Below are 2,566 nucleotides of genomic sequence, written 5' to 3'. Positions count from 1 at the left end.
AGCAATGCAAAACACATTTAGGCTGCATTTACACAGCAATGCAAAACATATCATTTTTAACACCGTTTTTGTTTCCATAGAGTCCTATCAAGATTCTATCACATTTTCATTTCTTTCTGTGTAAACAGAAGCATAAAACAGGCACAAAACTGTACTGATTGCATTGGTTTCGCTGCAATGTAAACGCAGCCTTAGTTGTATTACTAAATACACTGATAGATACAGTGAGTGTGTCTTATCATTGAATGTACTAATAATACATGTACAATACACCAATAGAACAGTGTCCTATAGCTAATTATCATCCAATGCTCATAAGTATAGGTTATACAATGTTAGGTGGAGGTATCTATATCACTTATTAGACTGACAGGTCTCAGTCTCAAGGTTTATAAGACCATGAATACTGATACTGGAACAATATCACAAAAATAATGGTACAAATCCTAAACTAACAAATTTGTACATTTCTCATTCCAAAGCCTTCAGTGCTAAACTGAGCCACTTTGGCTGAGCTGACATTTTACAAAACAACTCACTATTTGCTGTGTGTCCATAACTTAATTTTTACTAACGTTCTTAAAAGTAAACCATGCATGGTCCATGATCATTCCCAACATTGTACTGGTCCATGGTCTCTGGTCATATTTTTAAACCCAACCACTCTACATTACATAAAGATTAAAGGACCATATCATGTATATCAGTATAAGCATATCCTGATATTAAAACATTAGCACTATAATACATTGTACAGGTATTAGTATGTATCATTTTATTGGTGGGATTTAAGCAAGAGTAGATCTACTCTTGATTTAAGTCACTCATGCAATATAATTTATTACTGCGACTAAAACCACTCCCACCAATTAATTTCTATTATTTATATATAATGCCAGGGAACAAGTAGAAACAACAAGTCACATCAAGTGGAAGGGATCATTAGCTAGTATTAGGAACGATTTACTGAAGCATCTGGATCTATATTTTTGGAAGGAATGGCTGCTTATTATGATCAAGATGACTTTGTAAGTTATTTAGGGAAGAGATCCTTTGGTTGAGGATGGATCCACTGAGAGAGACTGAGAGTAGCAGTGGAAGGAGGAAAGAGTGTGTAATGTGACAATAGCTAGATCTCCATTATTATTGCACATTATAACTGATAATTTGGAATGCACATGCATGGGTATAATCAAGAGTATATACTCTTGGTATAATCAATAATGAAAAAGCTCAGAAAAGCTCTGAGATCAATTGAAACTTGCGAGGTCTCCTTCTCCTTTTTGTGGCCAGGCCTGATATTGCTGGTTCCGGTAAATTCCCCCTGGGTCTGGTTGATCAGTTGGTCCAGTACTCAGTTGTCCAGTGGGTACTATGAGCTATGGGTCCTATTTGAGGGAGTATTGATCTATATGTTTGGTATCAGTTATCAGTGAATAGACTGTATTGTGATAGTGTGTGTTAGTGTGGCCTGTGAATGAGAGGAGATGTGCCTGTGAGAGAGGGACAGTGAAAGGAGCCCACTCTCGCTCCACTAATATTATACTGTATACAAGACCATCCTCTATAACTATCAACATTTGCCATTTTTGCAACTTTTGAGTCCAACCAGTTGAACTAGTATAGAGTACCTCTTGAAACTAGTTTTTTGCAGTGAAACATTTGTATTTCTAAAATTTTGTGCAATTTACTTTTGCAAATATAGCTTGCAGACTGCACCTTGTAGTGATGGAGATGCAGAATTTTGTGGTGACTTTTATGCAATGGGCTAGCAAAAAGGAATGATTTGCAAAATACTGTTTCCTACAAAAAAATTAACTGGAATTGTACTGATTCTAATTTTTAAAGAAGTATTGATGTAGCTAGCTTACATGTCCATGCATATAGAATTATTTCCTAGTTGTTTTGATCAGACACCTTACTAGCTAATTATCCTATAAGTGTGTGTGTGTGTTTGGTTGTTAGCATATTGTTATTGTTATTATTACTGTCTCTATGTTATCATATACATGTACATGTTGTTATATCTTCTGTTCTGTTGTGGTTTCATTGTTTACATTCCTGTTGTTTTGTTTTTGTATAATAATATGTTGCTGTTAGTACTTTATATACTGATTGTATAGTGTACAGTGTATGTGTATATCATTATTACTATTATCAGTAGGTGATATTGATTGATTGTTATAGTCCTGTGTATTAGTCAATGAATAATGTATCTCATTTATTGTATGTACAGATACATAATCATTATGTGATGTACAGTTGTATTGTGTATGTGATATATCTATCCTCAACTCAACAAGGGAATTGTTAGTAATTGATTCATTGACAGTATGTATAGTCAGTAGTGGGAGTATACTAATAGATCAATATCAATGAGTAAATATCTTTACATAAAGTATACTAGTGTCGTAGATCAAAGGAGCCGCGAGGTCTGCTACTTGTGATAGCAGACCCGCCCTCACAACCACTAATAGCAGCCCTCTCCTGAGGTCTATTATTGTAATAGCAGACCTCCCCTCAGGTCTGCTATTTTATAAAAGACCAGTAAGAGTAAATTAATAAT

This window comes from Amphimedon queenslandica, unplaced genomic scaffold (assembly GCF_000090795.2).
Source record: "Amphimedon queenslandica unplaced genomic scaffold, v1.1 AMPQUscaffold_12568, whole genome shotgun sequence".
NCBI classification, from domain to species: Eukaryota; Metazoa; Porifera; class Demospongiae; order Haplosclerida; family Niphatidae; genus Amphimedon; species Amphimedon queenslandica.
Note: the sequence above shows the minus strand (reverse complement) of the source record.